We start from the raw sequence: 19,052 nt of genomic DNA, 5'->3' as shown, positions 1-19,052 counted from the left end.
TATCAAATGATAAGATACCTGGAACAATCATTGCCAACATAATGTGCTCCCTCTTTATTGATATCCACGGAGGAATGTTATTGTTGATAACAAAAACAGGCCACACCGAGTAAACAGATCTCATCTCTCTAAATGGATTGACACCGTCCACTGCCAATGAAAGCCTGAGATTACAAGGTTCTTCTTTGAAGTGTTGCCACTTTTTCTCTATGTGCATAAATGCCGAACCATCCACAAGGATTCAAATAATGTCATCTCAACTTCTATTGCGTGCATGATAATCCATAAATTGAGCCAAGCTACTACACGTGAATAATTGTTGCATCTGTGGAATAATGGGGATGTAACGAAGAACCTTTTGAGGCACCTTTTTTGTTAGTCGATTTGTTCGATATCTACTTGTATGACATATAGGGCATTGTGTTTCAAATTCATGTTCTTTATAATATATAATATGATCATTGGGACAATCATATATTGCTTCATACTCCATTCCAATATCTTTCATAACAGCAGTTAATTCTCGATATGAGTGAGGTAGAATATTTGATGATGGTAATAGAAACTCGCCTATCAATCTACAGCAAAAAATATAAGTTGTTAATATAAACAATATTAGTGGTACATTATTCAGCCTTTGTTAACTATAAAGACATATATGACATACCTTAACATACATGACATTGTTATGTTGGATAAACCATTCATAACCTTCAAGTTCAACAACAACAATACAACAAAGAGAAAATTTGTTTGGGAGTCTTTGTATAGGGGCTCGTATGCCTTCTGAAGTAGAGGTACATCGAGGCTATCATCATCATCATGATTAGATACGCTTGGAATAGATGTGTCATGGATCAATGTATTTATACCATCCTCTTCAATTATGTTTTCTGGTGCATGATCGTCATCTTCCATGGGATCATTATCTTCACCTTGGATATTTGCACCTCCATGTTCCTCCACTTCGAAAACCATATTCTTCGGATTGTTGTGGTTCATATCATGTACTTCCCTAGGAAGATCAACCTATATAAAATTGATTAACATAAATAAACCATGATCATTAACTCATCATCAAGTGATTTCATATGTATATAAATTGTTAAAATGATATAATGAACGATTTACCAGTGGATGATAGTCATGCCCCCCTTCAACGTGACCATTCTCCCTAGAATGTCTCTTAACTGTTTTGATTAGCAGTCTTCTACAGTTTAAGCCCTTACAAATATTACAAGGACAATAACATTTTCCATCACCTTTTCTTTTCAAGTTAGACCACAATCTAGCAATTGTCTCCCTATTTTGTTCTTCACTTATATTATCTGACATGATCGTTCTTTGTAGGAAGCAAAATTCGGGCTATGAAAACTTCGGTCTACAACTTTCACAAACTAAGCAAAACTGTCGAAAGTACACAAATCTTCTTAGACCTAGCTAAATACTTTAATATTTTAAAAATATTTTCTTTGACTTTATTCCTACGATTATTTGTAAAACTTTGACCAACTGCCTGAAGCTCTTACTTCAAGAGACCTACAACATTAAGCCACTAAAAGAAATTTCAGAACATATAAGCTAAAAGTCTAGTTAAAATATACAATTTTCATACCCGAGCGCGTGGCTATAACTCATGCAACAACCTTCTTGCTTAGCTGTAGAAGCTCTCCAGCAATCAAATTATACAAACTACAAGGCCTAACAAAAATTTCAAAACATATAAGCTACAAGTCTAGTTAAAATATACATTAGATTAGATTCAACAATAGCAAGCAATGTTAATCAAAATTAGATTCAACAAACCTTAGTAGTGTAAATAGCCATCTCCTCTAAACTGGACTCCAGACACAAGGGGGCATTCACATACTCTTCCCCTAAAGGTATCCTGAAGAACAAAAGCCACTATTCTTGAGTTTGTGAGTTGCACCTCAAGATGAATGAAGTTTAAAAGGAATGAAAATTGTTTTCATACATTTAAATTAGGATGTAATATTTATTCATAAGTATATACCTTGCAAGCACTTAAAATTGATGTTATATGTTTTGCAGGAAAAGAAGAAGTTTATACTTATGTGTATAGATGCACTTCCTATATGTGATCCAAAGCTCGAATGTTATCAAGTGTGTCCAATGATGGGGAGAGACCTCCATGCAAGCATAATATTTGCAATGAAACAAAAGAAAAGAAAATTTTCTTATAGTAAGAACAACATTGTTGTGTTGCACAGGGTACCAACAAAATAGTGTATAATATCTTTTTCTTTACTTGGCTTTCAATTCAACATGAGAGCCTTTAATAGAAAAGTCAAGTTGATAACATATTTAACAAGAGCTATTGGGTAGCATAGTTCCTGCGTAAGTCCAAGAAAATGTGTGAGGATTGACATAGATTTGTGTAAGTCCAAGAAGATGTGTGAGCATTGGCATAGATTTTGTGAACATTTTCTATGTAATGAAGATTTTACTGCAAATGGAATGAACCTAGGGGTCGATTGGTAAATTGATTATTTGTATCAAATGGTGTAAAATTGAAACTAAAACCATTTCAATTGGCCACGCCACTCATGGACTGTTCCTCCATATGTTATAATACTTTCATCATATATCACAAATATGAAATAGAATATGTAGCACACTGAAATAAAGCATTAAAAGAAGTGTCTAAATGTAATTAAATATATGGATCTGGTTATAAGAATCTGTACAAATCAATCAGAATGGGTTGAAATCAGTGCCCAACTTAAGAAGATCAACACTGATAATATGTCAAATATTTATTGTTAATTTCTACTCGTAGCTGTAGGGAAATTAGCTAAGCGAGCAACAAAAGAGCTAATAGTTTGTAAGAGTATACCATTTAAACTGTGTATGCTCATTTAACAAGAGAGCCCATAATTTGGCATGAAATACTCAAGACAATAGAGGAGCTTCTACCAAATTCCCAAGAAATCTAGAAATTGGATGAACTCAGATGATTTTTTAATTTTATTTTTGCCAAAGTTTTTAGTTTCCTTTAAGCTTTCCTTGTTGGATTATATATTCTTCTCCCGTTCTCCTTAGAACTTATAATTGAATTAGTTAGCTGGCATATTGTTGTGAAAATACGAGTCATTTTTGAAGATACCTTGCTAGGATCCCAAGGAACTTAATATGACTATTAATAATGGAAAACTCAGAGAGTACGTAAAAGAGAAGGGCAACCACAAATTCTTGTTTTAAATTATAATTAGTTTTAGGTCACTTATATGTCATGTTAGTGGCATGAAAATTATTTTAATGTGTTCTTTGATTGAGGCTTGAATATAAAGTCCATAGGAGACATTCCAGTTTATTATAACTAGATGAAAAGGTAGAAAAAGTGTTACATAATTGAAAGGCAAAGGCAACTTACGAACAGATAAATAGGAATTCAAGCAACAACTTAAAAAAGACTATGTGAGAAATTGATATATGAAGAAAGATGAAGAGTAATATCAAATATGAATTGAAAAACACAATATTATCTATTGAGAAACAAATCCCAACTAGCAGGAGAGAAAACATGCAATAAAACAAGAATTGATTAATTGCTTGTCTCCAGCCACCTAAAAATTTCTACGTGTTTCCATTGAAATATTTTACAAAAAATCCATCAACAAAACCCTAATTAGTATTACTGTTTGGAAAATGATTCAGAATCTTGGACCCGAAGTTTGGGGCACTAGGGCCTAGATCTCATAAGCTTATCAACCTTAGCGAGGCCAAGTACAATAGACTCAAAAGTTGTAATATTCTGCACAATTCTCTTGTCAAACTCCTAAACCAAATATAAATTTAGGCTATGAGGCACATACAACAATTCCCATTGCCAAGTATGAAAAATGAAGTCAAGCTCATCATGCACAGAATCGTAACCGCAGGTAGAAATGCCCATGTCTGAGTTGGACATAACACAAAAGCCACAACTATATATTTGATATGCATCTTACTTCAGAATTTCATGTAACACAACCAAATCCAAAAGAAATCTCACAGACAAACTACCTGAGATTTATAACCTTTATCTTCCAATATCCAATGGCTCCTTATAGGTGTTAATACAAAGAAGCCAACTGTCAAAAACTGTGGCAATGATAAATATTTTGAAAAATAAAATTGTAATAGGTATAAATTAAAAATAGTGAATAATGGTGTAGACTTGTAGCCAGAAGATGACATAGTGAAAATTGATGAGCTCTTTGTTATCACCCACCTCAAAGAAACATGCATATCAACTCCAAGTGTCAAATGTCAGCTATAAGTACAACAATGCAAGTTTTCATCTGTGTAACTTGTTTTTCTGCTACAGTCAATGCTGATACATCCTGCTTTAACATAAATAGATTCAAAAGGAAGCATTGTCAACTTAAGAAAAATAGTAAAAATATATAGATGGATAAATGATGCATTTGTTTGGTATATTGTTAACTAGTTGAGCAATAACAGAAGCTACGCTGACTGCTTGAAACTTTTTGTATGGCTTTTCCTGCCCCTGTGAAGAAGATGAAAAAATGCCATAGATAGTAATCAAAAGGAATTAAGCCTACTAACAATAGCATGATTTGCATTGACAGAAAAAACCACAAATCCATACATTTAAAGAATGACTTGAGTGATCTTTCAAACAATTTGAAAATGAGCTCTGAACAAATACTTTTAACCATATTTCCTTTTATTATGCTATGTCTCCCTGAAAGAAAAATAAATAGATCTACAAGAAAAATATTACACATGCTCATCTGCATGCCAAACTAAACATGCAATTAAACAAGTGTTACACCATTTGTAGAAATGGGAAGCTCAGGAGCACCCTCTGCAAGAATGATAGGCCCAACACTTTGGTACTTTCTCCCTCATGCCAAAATGTGTCAGCAAGCACAACAACCTAAACACTAATTTTTTGATTTTTGCCTCTTCTCTTTCATGAACAAATGCTACTCAATGAGTGTTATCGAAACTAAATCTGTGCAGAACATCATACAAATTTGCAGATACTCTTTTGTTGCAAACATTAGAGAGGACGAAAATGAGGTGACTTGAAATCTCTCACCATCTTGGGCACAAAATTGCAAAGGCATATGGTATTGATTTCATAGCTGGCAGCCTTCCTCTCTTAAAGTGATACCTTTATTAACCTGGCTCTGATACCATGTTAAGTAATGAAGGATCTTTGTAAATGTAATGGATCTCTCTAGGTGATAATCAATATAGAATGGATATGAATTAATTCAATATTGAAAAATGTTTTCCAGGTCTGAATATATAATTAGATCACTTATTAGAATTCCCAATCTGAAGAGATAGAATCATTTATGAATCTTGATAATCCATCTCTTGCGATCGATCATCTTATTTAGTGCAATCAAGAGGCATATGAGGGGCGGTTGTAACTATTCAACTACATGTCTCCTTGAGGAGACACATAGGCATAAACTTAATTAGCCAACAAATCCAAAGGTTATCAATTATGATTAGTCACCAAACAAATTATCAAGAGACCCTATGGTCATTGTCATGATTATTTGCTAAGCCAATTTCAACATCAAAGCCTCTAATATGAATATAGAGGATCATAACTCGATCCCATATGATTGTCATTCAATCCATCTTGATTAGGGATATACTACCAGATCCAAGAGATAGATATAATGTGATTGTTCATATTTTCATACTTAGTTTAATAATGACAATATCAACTCAATACAAGGATGCCAATCAACTCACTACCATCACTGCTAATGCTTCTAAATTAGCACAAGTGTTCTATATTATGTTTTTGGTACTGAGTTAAATGAGAAAGAGAAAAGAGCATGATTAGTTGTCACATATTATTTGGCCAACTCAGTGCCAAAAATAAAACCTTTAATGTGAAGTGAGGAGCTGCAATAGAGTGCAAGGATTAGAACCTCTCCCCAAGTTTTTAGTAGACTAGGGAAGATGAAGATTTAAAATGTTGTAATGCAGTTTATGAATCATGATGATGATTTTTAAAGATAATCACTATAAAGACAATCCTAATTTTGGTTGATTCCTAAGTATGCCAACCATGCAAGGAACTTTGTATGATGCTGCAAGGAATGCATTGATGCACTTTTTGGATTTAGTCTTCTCAATTAAATTCAAATGAGTCAACCTTGATAGAAAACACTTTTGTACTCATTTTTTGGACTCATTGGATATATTTTATCATTTAATTTTGTAAAAAATATATTTTTCTATCCCTTCTTCTCTCTAACATCTAGATGATAGATCATAGAGTGAGATCTGAAACATTGTGATTCAAAAAACATATACAATCTCTTCTAGAAAAAACATCAAGTAAAATCTTGGATAGTAGAAAAATTGTTATGTATAACAGAAAGTTGTTTTTAAATAAACTTAAGAAATTTTTAATTTACCAAAGTTTTTGCTAAGCCCACATTTGCCAACTGTGTAAGGAACTTCATATGATGCTGCGAGGAATGTGTTGATGAAGCCAAAAAATGTGATTTTTTGATTAATCACCAATTGCCAACATTCATGATTATGTAATTGTGAAGGACATGTCTGAATTGTATCTACTCTAATTTACAATCAATTTTCATCCTATCACTGTGAAAAATGGTAGTGTGATGTTGCTTGTGAATCTTGCTGAGGGTAGTAACCCCAAATCCCTATAAGGGACATTGCCTCTTGACCCTTTTAGGTGCTCCATCCCTAAACCTGTGCCAATGATTGTCCCCAAATCAACCCTTCCTAACCACCATCCCCAAATCAAGATCCTAGGTCCCACCCTTCCCAAGACTCTAAAGGAACATAGAATTTTTTGCAACTTTGTACTTAGTTTTTAGGTTGACTTCATACAAAGGAAATTGTAATTGAAAACTATCAACAATTAGTTATCATTTATGCAGTGTGTAGTATGTATTGTACAATACAATTTAATCAAATACAATATGAACATAAATAAGAAAAAATGTATCTCATAATTTATGGAATAAGCTTTCATTTTATTTTAATTTTTGTATCTCTATTCTATAAAACCATGTTTTGTTAATTTTTTCATCTTTATTTTATGTGTGTTGAAAATATGATTTTTTCTTGATTTATTCGTGATAGTTCGATAATTTCTGAATCTTTTGGTTTGCCTTTTTTTTTACTAAGAAGATTTTTACTACTATGGTAGATACTATAGACCTTGGCAATGAGGGCCATACTTTCATAACTATGTCAGATATATAATACCACTGCATTTCTGTGTAAGATACATGCAACCAAATGTACTTTTTATTACTAGCCATTTTGTGGACTTAGGGCCTTTCATTTCCAATGAAAATAATGTTCTATTATTACTTTTATACTTGAATTAATGAATATTGAGCAAGGATTTTTGAATTTTATTCATTATATGAACATTTAAACTTAAATCTTGATCTCATGTAATGGGATACTTGTAACAATTTTCCAACTTGTATCCCAAATTTATAGTATATAGTTGTAAATCTATTGCTACCATCCTACCATAATGGGCTTCAGGAGTGAGATCATACCACCTAAGGCTATGCAAAATAAAATAAGCTTGGACCTTTTGCCGCAGAGATCCCCATACAATATAGTAGGTCAAACAAGCTCAATGCATCGAGTTAGCTGTTGTGGGTCTCTGCCCCTCTCAATGTGTTGAGTTAGCTAATGCGGGTCTCTGCCCAGCCCTCTCAATGCCTCGAGTTTGCCTCAATGCCCCTCTCAATGCTACTGAAGTCTCCCGCGCACCTTTCCTTTTCGAAGAACCTTGTGTCAATTTCTTTCAAATGAGGTTTTTCGGTTTTTTTTTCTCTTATATCTCAGTGGCCTCGCAATCGCAACAAAATCGGGCTAAAATTGAAAAAAAGAAGAAGCCAAAAACACATTACCTTTTCTTGCCATCACAAATTGACCCCTAATGTATTAGTGTCATGTTGATTTAATTAATCAAGTTCTTTATTATTCTAGTTACTTAAGCTTTGTCTTAGGTGCATATAATTAATATTTCATATTAATTATAACATGAAAACCAAGTATTTTTTTCCTTTAGGGTTTTGTTCACCTTTAAGGTTGAACTTTTGTACTTTTTGTTTTCATAACTTGGAATACAATTGTGCTCTCACACCGTTGAGATTTTCCAAGCTCTGCTTTTTCCTTTTCTGGTTTCTCTTTAGTACAGGTTATTTACATGTAGGTGCTCTTGGTGATCTATGAAGTTGGTTTTCACAACTTCTACATGGTATCAAAGCATCCCTACTGCTTCCTGGTTTGAATAGTTTGAAGCTACGATACAGAGTCGAAAACCCCAGCTTTTTTGAGGTTTTTTTCTTCAATCAATAGGAGAATTTTTTTTGGCTCACTTTAGGCCTAAATAGATGCTACCATTACACTCAAAAGGCCTGTTATAGTCAGAATCCATATAAAAAATTTGTTTTCTGGCTACTGTAGCGTCAGGCAAAAAAATTTGCATCCTAGAAGGCTGTACGGATGCATTTATTGCAAAAAATAAGAAAAAAATTTAAAAAGTTAAAAAATGGCCACATAGGCCACTCCACCTAGTGACCACCCACCAACCACCCCATTGCCATCAGAGCGCAACCTGCACTCACCCAACACTAGCCGCATAGTCATGGTGTTGCTTGCTCATGGCCACCCTCCGACCACCTCCACTCGGCCCTGCCACCACCGACACCAATGGCACCACCCAAATCCACCACCGGTACTATAACCCCTGCCAGCGGCACTGTCAATAATCCTTGCATAGGTGTAACATCATTTTCATACTAGAATACATCAACATCCCAGCCTTTTTTGTCATTTTTTCGATGAGCCATGTCATTTTTTGACCTTGCTGACATCATCAGTTTGGTTGCTAACATCATCATTTTGATAGCTGATGTAATCATTCTGGTGGCTAGATTTTTTTTCCAACAACATCTAATTGACAGTCATACAACCATCAATTTTTTTGCCATGTTTGTAATTTTCCTGTGACCTTGTCTTTTGGAGCAACAGTTGGTTTTTTTTCCATAACTTGAGGAAATGGAGGTCTTTTTTTTATCCAAAAGAAGCACCAGAAAGCTAGTTTCATTTTATTCCAAGTCCATTTGATCTCCCATTTTTGGTGTTGAAGAAGAGGCTTTAGTTTCCTCTCACTCTGCATCTGGAATCTAGGTTCTTTTCTCAATTTTTGTGCTTTCAATAGTTGTTGCTTTGGTTTTTGATGGATATATTTATCCATTGTGGGGGAGAGCATTTTTTTTTCTATAATTTACTTCAAAATTGACCCTTCTACTTTTGTCTTCTTCTCTCAATGTCAGACCCCTTTGTGGCCTACCTAACACCACACAACTATCACAATTGGAAAGCACACGTGACTCAGATTCTTATGTTACGTGGCTTATGGTCATGTCTAGATGAGAATCAACCTATCCTGTAGCACCCTTTTGAGGTTCTTCAACACAGGAACAAAATGGATCAAGTCATGGGATTTATTGCATTGAACATCTCCAATAGTCTACTATTTCACCTAGATGGTTTAACCACTCCTCAAGCTATTTGGACCAAGTTTCACAATTTATTTGGCATAGTGAATGAGTTCTAGGCACTGCAGCTTGATGTAGAGTTGACTTCTTTCACACCTACCAGCTTCCCCACCATTGAGGAATTCTTGATGAAGTTCAAATCTCTGCCTAGGGATGTGAGAAAAACAAAATAGATGATGAGTGTATTTTTTTGATATTCTTAAAGTTGTGAGGATAGTATGAAATATTTTCTTCCACTTTCTACTCCACTATGGATGCCTTGGGTAACAGACATCAGATGCCTTCTTTTGAGACATTTTGTGATCAATTGACATGGGAACAAGCAAAGATCTAATAGGTGTATGCTCTGGCTCTTCTAGCCAAGCATTGGTTGCTCAGAATTCTTAGGGGAAACCAAAATAGAAAGCCAAACCAAAGAAAAATACACCAAAAACTTATGCCAAACCTCTAGCTAACCCTTCCAAGGGTAAATCTGCTTCAAAGTCTATTGAGTCTACCTACAAGACTAAGAATAAATTAGCTGAGACCTGCAATTTTTGTGGAAAGGATGGACATCCCATTTCTAGGTGTTGGAAATATGTAGAGGCTTTAGAGGAACTCATGTAGGAACATCACATTTTAGCTCCTAAATCTTCATCCCCCCTGTACAGAAAGGTCATGCTCTTACTGCCCTAGCTATGACTTTTGGGCCTACTTGGATTCTTGATTCTAGTGCCTCTCACCATATGACAAACACTCCATAGTTGGTCACCTCACCTACTCCTTGTGCTATTGTTGTTAAGCAAGATTGTGCCTATAGAAAGATGCAGAATCTAGCCATCATATTGAAACATGGAAACTCTCTTAGGTGGTGGGTTGGTCTAAAATGAGAGATGAATCTCCAAAAGCTAGGCTAGTTCTAAAATAGTGATCACCTAAACCTAAATTATACATGAGATAATGGATGAGAAGTGAATGAAAAATAATGAATACTAACCTAAATGAGGTGATACACTGATGGTTTTGAATATAACTTTAATTAAATCAACATGAATTATGAAAGACACAATTTATTCACAATACTCAGACAAACATGCAATCACAAAAGTGTTTCTATGCAAGGACTGGGATCTTCTTCTTTGAAAGGAAAAATTAAGTTCTACCAATTGTCTACAAAAAGAACAATGATCACAAAAAAAGACCTATAATCACATGTATCAAGATTCAAATCTATAATAAGGAATATAACTTAAATGAAGGCAAACACAACATGAAAGTAAAGAATCCACAATATTGCATGAGAATCAATGAGAAAGAACTGTTTAATCTCTATAACCAATGCTGAAAAAAATTTGCTACAAATTTTCTCTTACAATCAACTCAAAATCTGCAATGTGCAAAAATCTAAATTTGAAAGAAGATCCCTCATAATGAGGTGAATGTAAAATATATAGAACTTATAACCCTAATTTGGATTCCAAGATCATGCCTAGAAAAAATAAGTCAAAAATGATAGAAACCATAAAGAAGCCTCTGAAAACTATCATCAACCACCTACCCAATAGATAGATAACTAGAAAACTACCTCTAGCTCCTCAAAATCATGCATTTATCCCTAACTCAAACCCCTCAAGTAACCCAAAAATATAGCATGTAAAATTCTTCATAATTATGCAAAAATATGCATAAAATAGGCTCTCATCATAAACTGCATGCAAAAATGGCCTTAACTACTCCATTAATCACCAAATATAGCACTAAAGTGCTCCATCACTACATGAGAAACTCAAACTACCCTTAGCCTCCAAAAATAGCTCCATACTTAACCCTATTACTACATGTAATGTTCAATTAACTCATAGAACTTATCTTTGCATGAAAGAGTTAACTGAATGTTACATGCAATAATAGGGTTAAGTATGGAGCTATTTTTGGAGGATAAGGGTAGTTCGAGTTTCTCATGCAATGATGAAGCACTTTAGTGCTATTTTTGGTGATTTATGGAGTAGTTAAGGTCAGTTTTGCATGTAGTTCATGATGAAACCCTATTTTATGCATATTTTTGCATAATTAAGAGGAGTTTTACATGCTATATTTTTGGGTTATTTGAGGGATTTGAGTTAGGGATTTATGCATCATTTTGAAGAGCTAGAGGCATTTTTTGAATTATCTATCCATTGGGCGGGTGGTTGATGGTGGTTTTCAGAGGCTTCTTCATAGTTTCTATAATTTTTGACTTATTTTTTCTAGGCATAATCTTGGAATCCAAATTAGGGTTATGAGTTCTATATATTGTACATTCACCTCATTATGAGGGATCTTCTTTCGGATTTAGATTTTTGTGCATTGCAGATTTTGAGTTGATTGTAAGAGAAAATTTGTAGAAGAGGTTTTTCAACATTGGTTATAGAGATTCAATGGTTCCTTCTCATTGATTCTTGTGCAATATTGTGGATTCTTTACTTTCATATTGTGTTCACCTTCATTTAAGTTATTTTTTTATTGCAAATTTGAATCTTGATACATGTGATTATAGGTTTTTTTTGTGATCATTATTTTTTCTGTAAAAAATTGGTAAAACTTAGGTTTTCCTTTCAAAGCAGAAGATCTTGGTTCTTGCATAGAAACACTTTTGTGATTGCATGTTTGTCTGAGTATTGTGAATCAATTGTATCTTTCATAATTCATGTTGACTTAATTAAAGTTACATTGAAAACCATCAGTGTATCACCTCATTTAGGTTAGTATTCATTATTTTTCATTCACTTCTCATCCATTATCTCATGTATAATTTAGGTTTAGGTGATCACTATTTACGAATCAACCTAGCTTTCAGAGATTCATCTCTTATTTTAGGACAACCCACCACCCGAGAGAGTTTTCATGTTTCAACAAGATGGCTAGATTCTGCATCTTTCTATAGGTGCAATCCTGATTGACAATAGTTTTCTAGCACACCTAATGGGACTACAAACTGCTTCACAGTTCTCTAAATTATAAGACTTTACTATTGTTTTAGTGTGAATAGCAATATTTTAGCCTTTTTGAAGGTATTTTATTAACACCTAGTGACTCTTTTTTGAAGGTTTATCATAGATACAGTTGTAGTTTTGGTGATTTCCTTAATGAGAAGAACTCCACGAAGGTCAATATGAGGAAGAAGGACACCATTAGTTACAAGAGGAAGATCTATTTTGTCATTTGGATTAGAATTTTTAGCATTTGAATATCCTATAATTGAAGATCAGCCAGCAAATTCTGAAGAATCTAAGATATTTATTGAAGATATTGGTTTTCCTTAAGATTTAAGTGTTCATGATCATTATGAATCTGAAGTGCCCATTTTTGAGGAGTTACCAAAAGATCAATTTGGTTTATTAGCATCCACAAGTGGTACTACAACTATTGTTAAAAGTTTGAAAATATATCAGTGGAAGGTAAATTAGCCTACCCAACCTTTATTTACATTTATAGTACAATAGCAAGCACCACCAATTCATCAAATGACCCAAAATATTCCTTTTGTAGCTTTTAATGCTGGCAACACTTTACAAATTATTGCTCACCATGATATTCCACCAGCAACATTGAAAAGTGTGCTATATATTACTGGTGAAAATCATGTTTCAATAGTGGAACATATCAAGGATATAGCTACCCTTTGTGGATTACATCAAGTTCAACATGAGGATGTGGCCTTAAAATTATTAGTAGCCTCTTTCAAAGGAAAATCATTAATTTGGTTAAGAAGTTTAGCGGTAAATTCAATTGCCTCATGGGACACATTGGGAAGCTTGTTAATCAGCAAGTTTCAAAATAAGTCTAATAATCTCTCCTTGGTTGAATAGTTGACTAACATCAAAAGACATCCCAATGAACATATTTTTATTTTTCTTTTCTTTTTCAGTGAACTTGGGATAGAATTCCAGCAATTGTTAAGCCTTCTAATAACTATGCATTCTTATTTTATTTAAAGGCTTTTAATAGTGATATTTCAGTTATGATACAATCTATGGGAGGACGTACTTTGCATGATTTATTTGATGTTGTTGTAAGAGCTGAAAATAGCTTAATACAAGCTAGCAAGCTACCTCCAATGCCTTATTCTATAGAAATACAAAAAATTGTACTAGCTATTATATCACTGTTAGCTATAATTCCACCTATGCTAGCATTACCAGCATTTAATGTGCAAGTTGCAATAGAAGAACATGCTGCTATAGCTCCTATTAGAGAGCTAAACGAGTAGAATTTGGACTTAATAGAGAAAAGTGACAGCATGATGCAAAGTTTGCAAACTTATGGAAATGAAATAAAAATTTTGAAAAGGAAACAAGGTCAATACAATAGACCTAATCAATCTTCTTATCAGGAGAATTGGAAATTCAATCAAGCTTTAGGATCAAATTAGCAAAGGAAAGCTCGAGAACAATAAAGAAACTATGGTCAAAGAGCTAACCAGCCTTACAATTATGCAACTCCTAGTAATTCTAAAGATTTGGTAATTATTCCTTGAAACAACTATGCACATGATGAGGAGTGGTGCAATACTTGTAATGTTGGTTATTACTAGCTTGATTATGTGCATGCACCTGAGGCAAGAAAAAGAGATGTTCTTAAAAGGAAAAAAATAACTACTCAAGGAGAAGTTCATCATGATCAAGTGTAGCAACAAAGTAACCTATATGCTACTCTAATGAATTTTAGTGAAGATGAGGTTGTTATAGCAGCAAATTTTGATCAAAACCAAGTTTTGAGACCTGTATTAGCGAGAACAAGGTCAAAGACCCAAGCTGCAAATGTACAACAACAAGTTGATAAGGCAAAACAATGGCATGTTAATACTCATAATACTCAACCAGGACCATCAAATGTGAAAAAGATGTAATATATTCCAAAAGGACATCAAGGACAATAAGTGAAAGTGCAAAAAGTAAGTTTACAACCATCACAACAACAAAAAGGAGCCTATTGTACCAAAAAACTAGTCTAAGGTTAGTACACAAAATTTCAATATTGTTGAACATCTAAAGAAGACTCATGTTCATGTTTCCATGTGGGACATTTTATCACTCCTAGGTCAAAAGGATATGCTATAGGAAGCATTATAGTCAATTAACTTAGATGATGACGCTTTAGTACAACAAACTCCTATAGTTCTAATGATTGCAAACACTAATAAGTCACAACAACCATCCGAGATAGTTAAACCACCACCTTTTTACATTGCAATCATAATAGGCAAGTACCTTGTTCATAATTGCATGATAGATTCAAGTGCTACTAGCTCAGTTATGCCAAAAAAATTGTTGACCAGCTAGGCCTTAAATATGAGCCAATTGAAAATGGGGTAGTTCAGCTAGTTGGGACAACTATTGAGACAATTGAAGTCATAAGTAACATGGATTTGACCTTGCATGTTTTTCCTAGTTTTTCGGTCCCTATGAATATATGCATCATTGACTTACCTCCCTATTTTTCCATATGTTTATCACATGATTTCACTACCAAAATAGGAGGTTATGTATTTGTAGATTGGTCTCACATGCTTTGTTGCACTAAGATCACAATTCCATCTGAACCTATTGCCAAGGATTGCCTTGAACATAATGTTGTTACTACTGAAAATGAGACAACAACTATTTTATTTGACTAAGAGAAAATTAATGTTGTTCATGAGTCCAAACATAGATAGAGAATGTTCTTGATATATTATTAGATGAATGGGTTGCTAAAAATGCTGAAATTATAGAAGAATAGGTTGAAGAACCAAGTTTGGGCAATTATGTCATTCATGAAACTACTGATTTTTTGCTAAATGTCATGAAAAGTGTAGATTTAAGTTTAGAACAGCAAGGTAATGAGGTGTAGAAATTATTTTTTGATGGTTCACACAACAAAATAGGTGTGAGAGGAGGTTGTATGCTAATTTCACCAACAAATGAAAGGTATTATTCTTTTTTTAGATTTACTTTTAGCTATACCAATAACATTGTTGAATATGAAGCACTTGTAAATGGATTAAAATGGGCCATAAAGTGAGGTATCAACTATCTACAAGTTTTTGGTGATTCCAAACTGATTGTTAACCAAGTTAGAGGCATCCATGCTACTAAAAATGATTTACTAAAAAGTTATAAACATGGTGTGTGGGATTTAATTGAAGGTTTTGAAGCATTTAATTTGCAATCTATACCCAGAAATCAGAATAAACATGCTAACAGACTTGCTGCAATTGGTGCACAATATGATATACCATCTAAAATCAATAAAAATAAAGGAAATAATCATGTAAAGGTTATTTTCGGACCTGCTATACCAAATAATGTTAAAAGTTGGCAAGTTTTTGAATCTAATCAGCATATTGTTAAATTTTTAAGAGAAGAAGCTAAGTTTTCTCAACCTAACCAGCAGAAACTATAGGAACAATATGAAGACCAGATTATTCAATTAAGGGCTAATAAGATGCCTAAGGGTTTGGTAACTTTAGAATCCATTTTAAATATTGATGATCAATTTAAAAAGAATAAGTTCGGCTTGCAAATCAAGGAAGAACACTATAAAGAAATTGAAGTAGCAAGGATAAAAAGCTGAAACTTGGAAAGGTATGTACTCCTGAAGAGTGTCAAACTTTTATGAATTTATTCCATGAATTCCATGATATTATTGCTTGAAATTATTCATATTTGAAGGAGTTTGATCCTAACATTGCTCAACATACCATTGAATTGGAACTAGTGCAAAACCAGTTAGACAAAAATAGAGGCCAATAAATCCCAAATTAGAACCTCTTATGATCAAGGAGCTAAATAAATTAATTGATAGCAATATTATATTCCCTATTAAGCATACTTCTTAGGTTAAAGAAAAATGGATAAATCAGATTGTGTGTTGATTTTCATGATTGAAATAGAGCTTCATTGAAGGATGGACATTATTTTCCTTCAATGGAACAAATCTTACTTGTTTTTTTAAGTTCAAAATGATTCTCATTGCTGGATGGTTTCTCTAGTTATAATCAAATTTTGGTGAAGGAAGAGGATAGATTTAAAACAACATTTACTACCAAGTGGGGAATTATGGCTTATCAGAAGATGCCATTTGGTTTGTCAAATGTAGGTGTAACCTTCTAGAAAGTGATGAATAAAGCTTTCTTGAACTTAATGTATAGGTTTGTGCTTATTTATCTTGACGACATTGTTTTTTTTCCAAAGAATGTAGTAGATCATTTTCAGCACTTAAGGGTAATATTTGAGAGATGCAGGGAATATGTATATCTTGGAACCCAAAGAAGAGTGTTTTTTCTATTAATGAAGGAAAATTTTTAGGATTCTTTGTTTCTAAAGAAGGTATTACTATTGAACTTGAAAGAATAAGTGCAATTCTCACTCTACCACTTCTAACACATAAAAAGGGACTTCAAAGTTTCTTAGGTAGAATTAACTTTGTAAGGAGATTTATTCCAAATATTGTTAAATTATTAATGCAATTGATAGCTATGCTAAGAAAAGGTATGGTTTTCAACTAGACAAAAAAAGGTAAACATAGTTTTGAGCTATTAAAAGAAACATTAGTTGTTGCTCCTACATTGTTAAATCTAGATTTTTCAAAAGATTTTATATTATATGCCTATGGAAACATTGATTCCATTGTTGTAATGTTAGTACAGTAGAATGATGAAGGTTTTGAATAGCCATTAGCATTTTTTAGCCAAGGGCTTAAGGATTACAAACTGCATTATACTTTTGTTGAGAAGCATTTTCTTGTTGTTATTAGAAGTTTGAAAAAATTTAGGCACATGCTTTCAAATAATAAGATCAAACTAATAGTTGCTCAACCTTCTATTAAATATTTCCTACTCAACAAAGATTTAAATACTAAAAGAGCAAGTTGGATTACAAAGGCCATGGAATATGACATTGAAATCAATGTAACCAAGCTGGTAAGAGGGAAAGGTTTATGCAAATAGCTTGTTGGAAATGGAAATAATCATTTAAATCATGATGATAATGTTGTTTTAACCCTATTAGATGATAAACAACCTACTTTCCACAATATTCAAAATGATTGAGTGGACGATATGATAAAATTCTTACAAACAAGATGCTATCCTGAAAGTTTGGAAAGGTCATAATGAATTGCAAGCCATTCCTTACTGTTTAACAAATGGTATTTTATTCAAGAAGTATTTGCAAGGTGTGTTGCTAAGTTATATTAAACTAGATTAGATTGAACATATTTTACACCAATTTCATGATGGACTAGCTAGAGGTCATTTCTCACCAAGAACTACAGGTCTTAAGGTGATGAAGGTAGGCTATTATTGGCCAAGTGTATTTAAGGACACACATCTTTGGGTAAGAAAGTGTAGGCAATGTTCGATATTTTTAGGTAAAGAAAAGTTAGCAGCGCTACCCTTACAACCTATTCAGGTGGACTAGCCATTTATGAAATGAGGTCTAGACTTTATTGGCATCATTAACCCACCATCAAGTGTAGGTCATAAGTGGGTATTGACTACCACTAATTATTTTACTAAGTGGACTAAAGCGATAGCTCTTAAAGATGCAAATGAAACCACTGTTCTAAATTTTTATGAAGATTTAGTTTGCATATTTGGTGTACCAAATTCAATTAATTCAAATAATGCACTTGCATTCACAGGAAATAAGATTGTAGAATGGGCTGTCAAGAAAGGCATGTATCTAAATACTTCATCAAATTACTACCCATAGGGTAATTGGCAAGCTAAATCCACTAACAAGAATCTAATTTGTGTTATAAAGAAGACATTAGAAGGGAATCAATGTTCTTGGCATGAAAAGTTGAAATCAACACTATGGCCTGATAGAGTAACTCCTAAAAGATCAACTGGTATGTCTCCTTATATGTTGGTTTATGGTAAAGAGGCTAGATTACCTATCTCATATGAGTTTCCAGCATTAAATTTTATGGATTAGTTAGATATGATTGATGAAGAGCCTATGACTGTAAGGTTGGCTCAACTCACTAAATTAGAAGAAAAAAGGAGAGGTGCTTTGCAAACAATTGAGCATCATCAAGCTCAAATGAAGAGGATGTTTGATAAGAAAGCATCTCCAAAAAATTTCTAGCTAGGAGACATAGTATTAAAATGGGATGAATTGAAAAGAAGACCTAGAAAGCATACAAAACTTGATGCCATGTGGTTTGGTCTATATATCATAATAGGCAGCACATCACATAATGATTTTCATCTATCTAGACTTGAAGGAGATGAGTTAAAAATTTTGGTTAATGGGATTCACCTCAAGCGATGCTTTTGAGGTATTTTTTCATATTACAATAAGCGCTTTGGCACAGTAGAGTAGAGGTGTAATTTAGCTTTTAGATTTTAATAAGTGTTGTTTCAACACATTCAGATTCAAATTTTAGCATGTTAGTTGTTAGTAATAAAACTAGAAACTACAACACATCATTATCAATCTACCATCTATACATGAGGTACATATCAACAAAGCATGGAAT

This window comes from Cupressus sempervirens, chromosome 6 (genome assembly GCF_028749045.1).
Source record: "Cupressus sempervirens isolate cs-2001-9-10 chromosome 6, ASM2874904v1, whole genome shotgun sequence".
NCBI classification, from domain to species: domain Eukaryota; kingdom Viridiplantae; phylum Streptophyta; class Pinopsida; order Cupressales; family Cupressaceae; genus Cupressus; species Cupressus sempervirens.
The sequence above is the reverse complement of the archived record's forward strand: the minus strand, read 5'-3'. Positions refer to the sequence as shown.